Source organism: Scomber japonicus, chromosome 5 (assembly GCF_027409825.1).
Source record: "Scomber japonicus isolate fScoJap1 chromosome 5, fScoJap1.pri, whole genome shotgun sequence".
NCBI classification, from domain to species: domain Eukaryota; kingdom Metazoa; phylum Chordata; class Actinopteri; order Scombriformes; family Scombridae; genus Scomber; species Scomber japonicus.
In genome coordinates, this window is record NC_070582.1 from 1,480,705 (window position 1) to 1,494,073 (window position 13,369).

The following is a 13,369-nucleotide window of genomic DNA, read 5'->3' on the forward strand; positions in this document are numbered from 1 at the left end:
AAGGAAGGTAGGGGGGAGGAAAGAAAGAGAGGGAGGGAGGAAGGAAAGGAAGAAGGGAGGGAGGAAGGAGGGAAGGAAAGGAGGGAGGAAGGAAAGTAGGGAGGGAGGGGAGATGAAGATTCATCATATACTGACTGTTCCTTCTCACTTTCATCTCAACACGCTAACAGTTCTGCTTTAACTAAAAACTACTTTAACCCTCCTGCTGGAAGGGAGGAAGGAAGGAGGGAAAGAAGAAAGGGAGGAAAGTAGGGGGAGGAAAGAAGGAGGAAGTCAAGTCAACACTACTGTGTTAAAGATCTGGGTGTTAAAAGACTAAAAGAAGGCCTCATGCATATCTGACCAGCAGCTTATAAAATATATATAGTCATTGGCAGCAGAGAAAATGTCCTGATGGGAGCCAGAAATGTCCCTCCTTCCTTACTTTCCTTCCTCCCTCCTTCCTTTCCTTCCTCCCTCCTTCCTTTCCTTCCTCCCTCCTTCCTTTCCTTCCTCCTTCCTTACTTTCCTCCCTCCCTCCTTCCTTTCCTTCCTCCCTCCCTCTCTTTCTTTCCTCCCCCCTACCTTCCTTCCTCCCTCCTTTCCTTCCTTTCTTCCCCCTTTCTTTCCTCCCCCCTACCTTCCTTCCTCCCTCATTTCCTTCCTTTCCTCCCTCCTTCCTTTCCTTCCTCCCTCCCTCTCTTTCTTTCCTCCCCCCTACCTTCCTTCCTCCCTATTTTCTTCCCTCCCTCCTTACTTTCCTTCCTCCCTCCCTCCCTCTCTTTCTTTCCTCCCCCTACCTTCCTTCCTCCCTCCTTTCCTTTCCTTCCTTCCTTCCCTCCTTCCTTCCTCCCCCTACCTTCCTTCCTCCCTCCTTTCCTAAAACTGTCCTGATGGTGGAGAAAGATGATTAGGATTCATTTTATGGGAGCCAGAAATGTCTCCAGACAGTTTTATGGGAATTAGCTGAAGTATCACTAACAATGTATTTAATCCTCTATTTGATTTAACACTCAGGATTAAATCCCACTAATTTAATTTATAGGTTTAACAGGAGTGAGTAGAAGAAGTCGTCTCCTCCAGTAAAAACACCAACATGGCCGCTGTCCAAGCAGCCCGGCGTCAGCGTGTTGATGTTGAGTGCAGTCGACCTCTCAGATCTCGACCCTACATCAACACGACGACGCTCTCCGGCTCCTCGTGGGCCATAAAATGCAGAGTTTGGTCGGTGGGTGAAGATGGGACCAGAAACAATAACAGCAGCGCAGGGGAAAACTGGCAGCACTGCAATAAAACACACAGCAGACAGAAAGAAAGAAAGAGAAGAAAAAGAAGAGGAGGAAAGGAAGGAAGAAAGGAAGAGCTTGTCGCGAGTTGGCAACGGCTCCGTCAAAAATAGAAATGCTAGCAGATTGCACCAGACAGGAAGTCCGACACTGAATCGGCATAATAAAACTTCCGTTTTTCAAAATAAAACAACCCGTGCAGCCTCCCGATCATATTTCAGCAACAAACAGGAATAAACCAGACAGATAAAGACTCCATCTAGCTACGTAGCTACTGACACACGACATCAGCACAAACATCTAAGAAAATTACTAAATCAACCAAAATTGAGCAAGTTAACAAAATCGGGCCGTTTAGTTGAGCTGCTACTACAGTAATTACGGTAGACTAGCTACTACAGTAATTACAGTAGACTAGCTACTACAGTAATTACGGTAGACTAGCTACTACAGTAATTACGGTAGACTAGCTACTACAGTAATTACGGTAGACTAGCTACTACAGTAATTACGGTAGACTAGCTACTACAGTAATTACGGTAGACTAGCTACTACAGTAATTACGGTAGACTAGCTACTACAGTAATTACAGTAGACTAGTTTCTACAGTAATTACGGTAGACTAACTACTACAGTAATTACGGTAGACTAGCTACTACAGTAATTACGGTAGACTAGCTACTACAGTAATTACTGTAGACTAACTACTACAGTAATTACGGTAGACTAGCTACTACAGTAATTACAGTAGACTAGCTACTACAGTAATTACGGTAGACTAGCTACTACAGTAATTATAGTAGACTAGTTACTACAGTAATTACAGTAGACTAGTTACTACAGTAATTACGGTAGACTAGCTACTACAGTAATTACAGTAGACTAACTACTACAGTAATTACGGTAGACTAAAGGCACTCGTTCGGGTTTGATTGGGGTGCCGTAATTACTGTATTAACAGTGCAACGTCATTTTAAAAGGCAGCTTTCTCTCCCAGAGCTCCGCTGCTGTAACGCTCCCGGTGTGAGTTGACGCCGGGCAGAGGGCGGAGCAAAACCGTAGCACAGCTGTAACGCGCCGCTGACGGACCCGGTGGAAATTGGGCTCAAGAGTCTCTGTTTCTGTTAACTTTCATGCTGAGTTCAAACACAGACACACATGTTCAGGTGTGTCTGCTCAGTGAAACGAGTGCAGGTGCTGCTGATGACACTGATTAGTGCTGACTCGTGTCAATCAGAGACTCTCGAAACAAAGAGCAGAACAAACCAGAGAAATATAAAGAACAAAAATTAAACTATTACCTATAAACTATAAGCAGCATGCAAAACATATAAAATACAAATATACAGCAACAGTCAAACATTGGGACACACATCATCACATTAACCCTCCTGTTGTCCTCAGGTTAAGGAAGGATAAGAGGAAGGAGAGAAGGAAAAGAGGAAGGAGAGAAGGAAAAGAGGGAGGAGGGGAGGTAAGGAGGGAGGAGAGGAGGAAGGAAGGGAGGGAGGGAAGGAGAGGAGGAAGGAAGGTATAAAAACATAATAAAAACATAATCACATGTAAAAACCAGGCGGGGAGTTCTGGTCCTCTGTAATGAGGCCAATGCGGAAGTAACTTAGAGCTGCATTCTACCAAAAGGCCACCAGGGGGCGACCGTCTCTATACAAGTCAATGGAGAAGTAACTTAGAGCTGCATTCTATCAAAAGGCCACCAGGGGGCGACCGTCTCTATACAAGTCAATGGAGAAGTAACTTAGAGCTGCATTCTATCAAAAGGCCACCAGGGGGCGACCGTCTCTATACAAGTCAATGGAGAATTCACCAACTTCTCACTTGATTTCTAACCTCAGTAAACGTTTTCAAAATGTGTTTATGGTCTCAATCGCTAGTTTAAAGCCTTCTTCAATGCAGTATGATGTTCATTTGGGACATTTTGGCCTCCCTGATTTTATATGTGACGATAAAGCAGGGTATGCATTAGGGCGTGGCTACGTCCTGATTGACAGGTTGATTGACCAATGTCCTTGAGATCCAGCCCTCGTAACCATAGCAACCTCCCCGCTCCGCCGTTGGTCCCGCCTCATGCCCATATAAGTAGAATCCATGTTTTTATTTTTCCCAGCATGCACCTGAAATGTTCAAGATGGCGCTGCCTAGATTAGAAACTATTGGCTTCTGAGCAGCAGTCCACAAACCAATGGGTGACGTCACGGATGTTACGTCTGTTTCTTTTATACAGTCTGTGGTAAAAACAAGACAGACAAATCGCAAGCAACAATCAGACTGATACGGTTCACTTTGTATTCATTTTAGATATGTTCAATAGTTTCTAATCTTCAGACATAAAAAAGTGTAGGAGATGTTTCTTTACCTGCTCGACAGTTTTGACTGAGACTCCAATCTTCCGCGTCATTAGTCCTTAAATTAAACTCAATATGGACCTGGACTTAAAATCATGGTTTTGTTTTATGGCCTTGGTGCCCTGGCGTTTGGTCTTTGTGCCCCTAAGGGAGGGAGGGAGGGAGGGAGGAAGGGAAGGAGGAAGGAAGGGAGGAAAAGAGGAGGAAAGGAGGAAGGAAGGGAGGAAAAGAGAAAGGAAGGAAGGAAAGGTGTAAGGAGGGAGGAAGGAAGGAAGAAAGGAAAGAAGTAAGGAGGGAGGAAGGAAAGGAACAAGGAGGGAGGAAGGAAGGGAGGAAAAGAGGAAGGAAGTAAGGGAGGGAGGAGAGTAAGGAGGGAGGAAAAGAGAAAGGAAGGAAGGAAAGGTGTAAGGAGGGAGGAAGGAAGAGAGGAAAAGAGGAAGGAAAGGAGCAAGGAGGGAGGAAGGGGAGGGAGGAGAGTAAGGAGGGAGGAAGGAAGGAGTAAGGAGGGAGGAAAAGAGGGAGGAAAAGAGGAAGGAAGGAAAGGTGTAAGGAGGGAGGAAGGAAAGGAACAAGGAGGGAGGAAGGAAGGGAGGTAAAGAGGAAGGAAGTAAGGGAGGGAGGAGAGTAAGGAGGGAGGAGGGAAGGAAAGGAGCAAGGAGGAAGGAAGGAAGGGAGGAAAAGAGGAGGAAAGGAGGAAGGAGGGAGGAAAAATGAAGGAAGGAAAGGAGGAAGGAGGGAGGAAGGAAGGGAGGAAAAGAGGAAGGAAAGGAGCAAGGAGGGAGGAAGGAAGGGAGGAAAAGAGGAAGGAAGGAAGGGAGGAAAAGAGAGAAAGGAAGAAAGGAATGGAGGGAGGAAGGAAGGGAGGAAAAGAGAAAGGAAAGGAGCAAGGAGGGAGGAATGGAGGGAGGAAAAATGACAAAATTCCAGGCCTGCTTGAAACACAATATAAAATAATGAAGTGTTTTGCAGCAGGTGAGTCATCAGTCTTACAGAGAGCAGGAAGTGGAGCTGCTTTAGATGTTTGTTATTTTAATTCTTCTTTCCATCTGATGTAGTTTAGGAGAGGAGACATCTCGAGCCGTCAGTGTTTAGACCTTGTTAATTTTTTGTGTACAAATGTTTACTTCCTGGTCCTCTCAGCCTGTAATCAGGAGCAGCAGATGAAGATGAAGGTGAAGGTGAAGGAGAAGCAGCACAGAGGTGATAAACAGCTGATAAACAGCCAATCAGGAGCTGCAGACTAAAGCCGGTCTCAAGCCAGACCCCGTTCATTTATCCAGCTGTCCACTTCCAGACACCAGGTGGACTTTGTTTAAATTCTCTGACCAGCTGCTGCAACAGAAACACCACAGAAACCTTTTTAATGCAAGAAAACAACTTTTGTATTTTTCACTACGTTTGCTTTTCGAAACATATCATTGAAATCACAACGGCAGCTTTCAAGGAAGGATAGAAGGAAGGGAGGAAGGAAGGAAAGGAGTAAAGAAGGAGGGAGGAAAAGAGGAAGGAAAGGAGTAAAGAAGGAGGGAGGAAAAGAGGAAGGAAAGGAGCAAGGAGGGAGGGAGGAAAAGAGAAAGGAAGGAAAGGAGTAAAGAGGATGGAAGGAAGGGAGGAAAAGAGGAATACAGGAAAGGAGTAAGGAGGGAGGAAGGAAGGAAAGGAGCAAGGAGGGAGGAAGGAAGGGAGGAAAGGAGCAAGGAGGGAGGGAGGAAGGAAGGGAGGAAGGGAAGGAGCAAGGAGGGAGGAAGGAAAGGAGCAAGGAGGGAGGAAGGAAGGGAGGAAGGAAGGGAGGAAAAGAGGAAGGAAATAAGGGAGGGAGGAGAGTAAGGAGGAAGGAAGGAAGGAAGGAAGGAAAGAAGTAAGGACGAAAAGATTGTATTTTTTACTACGTTTGCTTTTCGACTTACTTGCAAAACATATATCATTGAAATCACAACGGCAGCTTTCTTTCATTCAGTTCTAACAGAGATGCAGAATCACCTCCAGACTATATTATAGTAACACAGTCCAAAATGCTCACAGGCTTCCTCATTTCACTCTGCTCGTGCTCCTCATCATCATCATCATCATCATCACAACCAGCTTGCCCAACTTTGCTCAAGAGTATAGCTGTGGAGGGATCATCCCTATGTTCCCCACTTTGTATGTGACTGGGGAACATAGGGATGATCCCGTCTACAGTTAGCCGCCGAGTTAGCAGATGAGTTAACCATCGAGCTAACAATCGAGTTAACTGCCGAGCTAGCAGCCGAATTAGCAGCCGAGCTAACAGCGGAGTTAGCCACTGAGCTAGCAACAGAGTTAGCCGTGACCGGGGAACATAGGTACGCTCCCGTTGCTTCCTACAAGTACTTGGGGACAGTGATAGATAAAAACCTGACACATGCCTCAACACTTCAACAATCTGCAGAAAGGCCCTGCAGAGATTCTACTTTCTGCGCAGACTGAATTCTTTCAATGTTAACCCTGAACACATCTACGCATCAATACTGTATCAAATACACAGCGCCACCTACTGGACACAGGAAGTCAGCCTCATATGACAAACATTATCCGATTTATATGAAATTTACAGGATGTGTTCCCCACATCATACACTACAACATGAGTTATGATTAGTGGCTGTGTGTGTTACTTTGTGGCTGTTTTCTAGCTCCACATAGTGAACAAAGGAAGTGATATTTCACCACTTCATGAGACGTCAAATAAAAGCCTGCGTGTTATAGGGTTGGTTCGATGGGTCGGCGATGGGTCGGGAGGGAAAAAGTCTATTTTCCTTCTTGTTTGGAACCAACAATGAACTGATCCACTAACAAGTATTGTGTGTCTATCCCAAGCCTGATCTATATAAAGGCTCTGTGCTTTAGACCACATCACTGACTCACACCAACTCTGTCCAGCGTACATCATCCTGCTGCCATAAATACCAACCAGCAGCTTCCACGTCTAGAGGCTGAAGCACCTTATAGTACCATCGACACCACATTCAAAAAGCCTCTAACACTGAGTCTATCAGTGTGTTCAACGAGTCAATCTCTAAAATCAGGCCATCTAATAAGTGTGCTGGTGGTCATTTTGTGATTGACAGTTGGCTCCAGGACTCACACTGAGTATTTCACTTTTTGTTTAATGTGATTTGTTTTGAGGTAGCGAGGCGTTCCCACTCCTTATCTGAAACCTCCTGGCTCCAAACGGAAAAGATGGCGCCACCACCAACCAACCATAAGCAGCATCTGCGGACTCCAAACCGGCCCCAGTGAAACCAACGGGTGATGTCACACCTCGCTACGTCCATCTTTATATACAGACTATGATAAATGGCTAGCTGCGTCGCCACATGAGTGAATTAAAATAAACTATGAAAACAAACCTCTAACAAATGCACCATTTCCTCCTGATTGAGTAACATTTTGTTTAAAACTGCAGCGACCACATGTTTAAAGGAAATCACAGAGCCTGTATGTTTGTGAGACGCTTTCAGAGTTATACGTCTTCAGTGGGGAACCGACGGGCTCGGAGCTGAGCGCCACAGACGGGAAGTACTGAGAGACGAGCTAACAGTGTTGGTTTTAGTCTTTTATTGAGATTTTATGACAAGAAGAAAAATATACAGTAATGCTAAATTCATCCAGTAATGGGTTAAAATATGCAAAGAGGCTTCGTCCTGTAACACGCAGGGTGAGAATGCCTCTGACAGTCTGACACTCACTGAAGATCACGCTCTCTGAGTCTCTGCAGAGCGACTGCTGACTCTGAGCTAAACATGATTATGGTTATTAGCTAAAGTGCAGGAGGTTACTGAAGTCTGGAGTCAGCTGCAAAATTACAGCTGTTTGGTTTCTGTATGTTTCAGACCTTTTGAACCCCAGGAGTTTAGATACAGGATACTGTGTTTGAAAATAATGTGGCTGAAGAAAAAAAACTGCACGAAACTAGTCAGCCAATTTTTAACTTTCAGTGGTTCTCACACTCTGTTTAGAAGAAGAAGAAAAGAAAGAGCCGGACATGAAAGTGAGAGGACTGTGAACCGAGGATGCTGAGGCCGTTCACTTCCTCGGCTGTCAATCATCATAATCCGATAATAACACCGACAAAGACGGAGTCGGCTTCGGCTCTGCCTTAGAGTCACATTTACTCATGAAGTGACGTGAAGGCGTGAAATCCGGTTCAGATGCTCATGATCCAGAAAAGCACTCCTAAAAATGATCCTCTGACTTTTTATTTGCTGCCACTGAAAGGAGAGAAAGAAAGTCAAGCCAAGTTTTATTGGCAGAACCAAACATCTGGACCCAATGTGTCATTTAGCCCATTTTTTCATGGTTGGTTAACTGGTGGTTAAAACCAGCAAATTACTGAATATTCACTGCATGTTGACATTCAGAGCTAAATAGATAATGGGTCAAAAAATAACTTTATATATATATTCATAACAAACGAGCTTTAACTGGACAAACTTGTGTATTTAAATGATAATCACCCTTCATCTCATCAGCAAAACACATTCATTAAAAGAATAAATCTTACAGGCTTATATATTCCAGATGTTGACGTATTAGTTTGGTGATTAGCGTCAGGTCCGTCTCCCTCGGTAACCGTCACAGCAGACAGCAGCTTTTTGTCCATGTGAAGCCACCGTAGCTCAACTCTGCTCCACATATTTCACACCTGACAACATTATCCTTTACTTTCTGGAAGCTTTTAAAACCACGCTGGACTTTAGTGTGTCTTCATCTGCATCATGTTCCCTCCAGTCAGCTAGCTAGCAGGCTAACTTACTACCAGTCGGCTAGCTAGCAGGCTAACTTACTACCGGTCAGCTAGCTAGCAGGCTAACTTACTACCGGTCAGCTAGCTAGTAGGCTAACTTACTACCAGTCAGCTAGCTAGCAGGCTAACTTACTACAGAGTCAAGAGTAGCAGGAAAAATTCACTCTGTGTTTCAGCCAGTGTTGCCAACTCCTCAGTAAGGAAAGTAGCTATTGGCTGTCCTAAAAGTCGCTAGAAGTCGCTAAATGACGTCATCGTCTAATTTGCATAATTATCGTGTGCATGTTATTGTAATGGACGCTGTAGGAGAGAGGAATAACGTCTTGGGAGAGACAAAAAGTGAGTTAAAAAACCCTAAATATGTTAAGAACTACAAATGAGCTTTCTTATGTTGATTCTTGGTTTGTTTGTTTTTTAAAATGTAAATACATTTTGATATTTATTGTTAAATGTTAGAATATCAAATTGAATCAAAAGGCTGTTATGCAGGGTGGATGTGGAGTGGTGTGTGTGTGTGTGTGTGTGTGTGTGTGGGGGGGGGGGGGGGGGGTCTCCTCTCTGCTCTGACTGCAGCTGTGTGAGGCTACTGTGAACCTGACCGCCTGTGAGTGCTTTGGGATGGGGGAGGGGCTCACGGCAGCACCCACTACTCGTTGAGGACAGTAACGATACGTGCTTTCACTTCAGAGTCTCCAATAACACCAGAAAAAGTCACTAGATTTGTCGCTAGTCGCTTTTGAGGAAAAAAGTCGCTATGAGGGTTTGGAAAGTCGCCAGATTTAGCGAGAAAGTCGCCAAGTTGGCAACACTGGTTTCAGCGTCTAGGCTCCTCCTAGTGGCTGCAAGTAGCTGTTACTGAACAAGCACAAAGGTTGAAGTTAGTGCCCATGAACGATTATTCACTTATTCTGTTTTAATGACACATCTCTACTCTCAAAGGGAAAGTGTGTCCAAACTTTTGACGAATTTCAGAAAGACTAGATGTTTTAGACTTATTTTCTAAAGAAAGAAAAGTCCAAATTCTCTGACTCCAGCTTCTTAAAAGTGAATATTCTCTGGTTTCTTTAGTCCTCTATGACAATAAACTGAATATTTTTGGGTTGCGGAGAAAACAAGACATTTGAGGACTTCATCTTGGGGTTAGGAAGACAATGATCAACATTTTCCACCATTTCCTGGATCAAACATTTGAATTGATTATGAACATTATCATTAATTGCAACCTTTGTCATAAAGCATAGGCCATGACAAAAACAGGAAAAGACACAAACGTTTGGGGTCGGTTTAGGATTGGGTCTGGGACTTTGATCCTGTGGAGCACTGATGCCAGGTGTTCCCAATCTGCAATCAGCTGCTCCATCACCTCAAACACAGCAAGTGTAGACACAACAACTGACAGTGTGCACCCCCCCCCCCTCCCCCTCCCTCTCACGCCCCCCCCCCCCCCCTCCAGACAGAGCCATCACAGCTGTCTTCTACATATCTGCAGCTCGTTGATTATAAAAGTAATAAATTGAAACCAATGGCTGCCTTTAACCCTCGTGTCGTCCTCCCGGGTCCTCCTTCCTTGCTTCCTTCTTTCCTTCCTCTTTTCTCTCCTAAATTCCTTTCTCTTTTCGTCCTTACTCCTTTTCTTCCTTCCTCTTTTCCTCCCTTCCTTCCTTCCTTCCTTACTCCTTTCCTTCCTTCCTCCTCCCTCTCTCCTTACTCACTCCTCTCTCTCTCCTTACTCCTTTCCTTCCTTCCTTCCTTCCTCCCTTCCTTCCTTCCTTCCTTCCTTCCTTCCTTCCCTTCTTACTCCTTTCCTTCCTTTCTTCCTTACTCCTTTTCTTCCTTCCTCTTTTCCTCCCTTCCTTCCTCCTTTCCTTCCTTCCTTCCTTACTCCTTTCCTTCCTTCCTCCTCCCTCTCCTTACTCCCTCCTCCCTCTCTCCTTACTCCTTTCCTTCCTTCCTTCCCTTCTTACTCCTTTCCTTCCTTCCTTCTTTCCTTCCTTCCTTCCTCCCTTCCTTCCTTCCTTCCTTCCTTCCTTCCTTCCTTCCTTTCTTACTCCTTTCCTTCCTTTCTTCCTTACTCCTTTTCTTCCTTCCTCTTTTCCTCCCTTCCTTCCTCCTTTCCTTCCTTCCTTCCTTACTCCTCCCTCTCCTTACTCCCTCCTCCCTCTCTCCTTACTCCTTTCCTTCCTCCCTTCCTTCCTTCCCTTCTTACTCCTTTCCTTCCTTCCTTCCTTCCTTCCTTCCTTCCCTTCTTACTCCTTTCCTTCCTTTCTTCCTTACTCCTTTTCTTCCTTCCTCCCTTCCTTCCTTCCTTCCCTTCTTACTCCTTTCCTTCCTTCCTTCCTTCTCTCCTCCCTTCCTTCCTTCTCTCCTTCCTCTTTTCCTCCTTCTATCCTTCCTTGACCTGAGGACAACAGGAGGGTTAAGGAGGAAAATCTAAAAACCTGACGTGATGGATGAATGTTGGTCCTGAGTAGAGCCGACAGTTTTTGACAGTGTTTGACGTCGTGCCGCTCCTCCCTTTCATCCTTCCTTTCTTCTTTCCTCTTTCCTTCCTTCCATCCTTCCTCTGTCCTTCTGTCTTTCCTCCTTCCTTCCCTCTTTCTTCCTCCCTCCCTTTCATCCTTCCTTTCTTCTTTCCTCTTTCCTTCCTTCCATCCTTCCTCTGTCCTTCTGTCTTTCCTCCTTCCTTCCTTCCTTCCCTCTTTCTTCCTCCCTTCCTTCCTTCCTTCCTCTGTCCTTCTGTCTTTCCTCCCTTCTACCATCCTTCCTTCCTTTCCTTCTTCCCTTCCTTCCCTCTTTCTTCCTTCCTTCCTTCCTTCCTCCCTCCTTTCCTTCCTTCCTTCCTTCCTTCCTTCCTTTCTCCCTTTCTCCCTCCCTCCCTCCCTCCCTCCCTCCCTCCTTCCTTACTCTTTTCCTTCCTTACTTCCTTCCTCCTCCCTCTCTCCTTACTCCTTTCCTTCCTTCCTTCCTCTTTTCCTCTGTTCCTTCCCTCCTTACTCCTTTCCTTCCTTCCTTCTAAAAATCTAAAAACCTGACGTGATGGATGAACGTTGGTCCTGAGTAGAGCCGACAGTTTCCACTCTGGGTGGAGTGTTTGGTGCTTCATCAGTCCAGGCTGCATGTCCTCTGAAAACCACTGAAAGCATTTTAATTGTGTTTTTACTGGACAACATTTTTCAGGGCATATAAAATATTCTGACTCAGTGTGTTTCTGTACCCAGCAACTCATATTTATATTAAAACAAGAAGAAGAAGAAGAAGAAGAAGAAGAAGAAGAAGAAGAAGAAGAAGAGCTCTACAAAGATAATAAATGTTACTAAAGCTGTCAAATAAATGTAGTGGAGTAGAAAGTAGCATCACATGGTAATACTACAGTAAAGTACTAGTACCTCTAACAGTACTACAGTAAAGTACAAGTACCTCTAACTGTACTACAGTAGAGTACTAGTACCTCAAACTGTACTACAGTAAAGTACTAGTACCTCTAACTGTACTACAGTAAAGTACTAGTACCTCTAACTGTACTACAGTAAAGTACTAGTACCTCTAACTGTACTACAGTAAAGTACTAGTACCTCTAACTGTACTACAGTAAAGTACAAGTACCTCTAACTGTACTACAGTAAAGTACTAGTACCTCTAACTGTACTACAGTAAAGTACAAGTACCTCTAACTGTACTACAGTAGAGTACTAGTACCTCAAACTGTACTACAGTAAAGTACTAGTACCTCTAACTGTACTACAGTAAAGTACTAGTACCTCTAACTGTACTACAGTAAAGTACTAGTACCTCTAACTGTACTACAGTAAAGTACTAGTACGATACAGCCTAGACCTGATAACACATCTTTATTTTCCCCAAATTTTAAAATCTCATTAATAATATTAACCCTCCTGTTGTCCTTGGGTCAAGGAAGGAAGGAAAGGAGGGAGGAAGAAAGAATCCTTTCCTTCCTTCTTTCTCCCTTCCATCCTTTCCTTCCTTCTTCCTCCCTTTCATCCTTCCTCCTCCCTTTTATCCTTTCCTTCTTTCCTTCTTCATCCCTTCCATCCTTTCCTTCCTTCTTCCTCCCGTTCATCCTTCCTCCTCCCTTTTATCCTTTCCTTCTTTCCTTCTTCATCCCTTCCATCCTTTCCTTCCTTCTTCCTCCGTTTCGTCCTTCCTCCCATCCTTCCTTCCTTCCTTCCTCCTTTCCTTCTTTCTTCCTCCCTTACTTCATTCCTTCCTTGACTCGAGGATAACAGGAGGGTTAAAGACTCTCTGATCCTCGGGCAGCAGCAGATAATTAGTCATGAAACTAAAGACTTTGATTGATGATCTTAATGTTCCTTCCTCCTTTCCTTCCTTCCTTCCCTCTTCCTTCCTTCTTTCCTCTGTTCTTCCTTCTTTCCTTTTCTTAATGAATTAATGACTTGATGACTTCAACACTTTCTGTAATCCACCAGTTACTCCATGTTTGACAGTTTTTGGTTCCAACAGAAACGTCTCCTCCCTCCTCTAATCATCCAAAACACTGTTTGACGTCGCGCCGCCCCTCCCTTTCATCCTTCCTTCCTCCCTTCTTTCTCCATTTCATCCTTCCTTCCTTCTTTCCTCTGTCCTTCCTTCCATCCTTTCTCTGTCCTTCTGTCTTTCCTCCTTCCTTCCTTCCTTTCCTTCCTCCCTTGCTTCCCTCTTTCTTCCTTCCTTCTTTCCTTCCTCCCTTCCTTTGTCCTTCTGTCTTTCCTCCCTTCTACCATCCTTCCTTCCTTCTTTCCTCTGTCCTTCCTTCCTTCTACCATCCTTCCTTCCTGTCCTTCTGTCTTTCCTCCCTTCCTTCCTTCCTTTCCTTCCTCCCTTCCTTCCCTCTTGCTTCCTTCTTTCCTCTGTCCTTCCTTCCTTCCTTCCTCCTTCCTTTCCTTCCTCCCTTCCTTTCCTTCTTTCTTCCTTCCTTCTTTCCTTTTCTTAATGAATTAATGACTTGATGACTTCAAC